Consider the following 1,079-nt stretch of genomic DNA (forward strand, 5'->3'; position numbering starts at 1 on the left):
AACATGTATGAAAAGGAAAACATTAGATCTTCATTCAAACTTTCTACTTATAATGATCTGAAGAATACAAGCATAATTTGCCATATGTAAGGATAGTTTGAAGAAGTGGAAACTTATTTAATGTACAGTATATGGAAAAATAAGGGTTTTCAATGCTTATTTCCACCACAGTTAAAGGCGCTGATTACTTTAATATTGGTTTCAGGTAAATAAAGAAACTTCTTTTTTTATACAGATATTTGTAAAGGTTCTCTTTATTACTCACAGATAAGCCAAAACTTTTAAACCCGACAGGTAAAGTGGATAACACAGACTATCTTGTAAGAGTGCATCTGTAAAGTATATATTAGGCAAGTAAGAATGTATCTGTAAAGTAAATATTAGGCAACAAGTGAACAGTCAGTCCTTGAAGGGGTTGGGTTACAATTGGGAAAAATGGACAAATGTAAAGAACTGACTGAGCAACTTTACTAAGGGTCAAATTCAGATGGCTAGATGACTGGGTCAACTGGGTATCTCCAAAACAAAAGATAGGATGTCCTAGTTATACAGTGGTTAGTACCTAACAAAGGTGGTCCTAGTAAGAACAGCCAATGAACCATTAACAGGAGTCTTTATTGTTTTGACTGATCAGTGTACATGTCAGTCACTTACAGGTTCAGAAATTCTGTACATTTTCTTTCAGGCACCCAGCTACAAAGTGAATGGCACTATAGGGTTAAAGTTCTTCCTTGTCCTGCAATATTACCCTGTGCTGAAATAAAAAAAATCCACAAGAATGTATTTTATTAGAAATCAAAGAAAAGACCATCATCAATATTATATTATAATTCATTGTTTATTTTTAAATTGTTATCCAGCCGTCAAAACCTGTATTGTGAAAAGTCCATCATCATCTTATTCATTTATAATACATTACTATTTTTAATGTTATTCTTACTATCAAACTTAAATTGTCCACTCAGTGTAGCTATGGAGTTCTGTGTATATATAAACTGCTTAAAAGTTTTCAGGGTGGGAAATGGTAATATTTGTATTGGTGGAGTGACCTATGTGACGGCTGTAGTGAGGGAAGAACT

General features: G+C 33.2%; 1 long non-coding RNA gene across 1 annotated transcript in view; it reads right to left on the reverse strand.

Annotated features, from left to right (window-relative positions):
- The window catches only part of LOC140328629 (uncharacterized), a 4,247-nt gene extending 3,942 nt beyond the window's left edge, over positions 1-305 (reverse strand). The window contains exon 1 of the long non-coding RNA XR_011920317.1: positions 266-305. This is a non-coding gene — a long non-coding RNA (uncharacterized lncRNA). The remainder of the gene's footprint in view (positions 1-265) is intronic.
- Between the last annotated feature and the right edge of the window lie 774 nt (positions 306-1,079).

Source organism: Pyxicephalus adspersus, chromosome 4 (genome assembly GCF_032062135.1).
Source record: "Pyxicephalus adspersus chromosome 4, UCB_Pads_2.0, whole genome shotgun sequence".
Taxonomy (NCBI): Eukaryota; Metazoa; Chordata; class Amphibia; order Anura; family Pyxicephalidae; genus Pyxicephalus; species Pyxicephalus adspersus.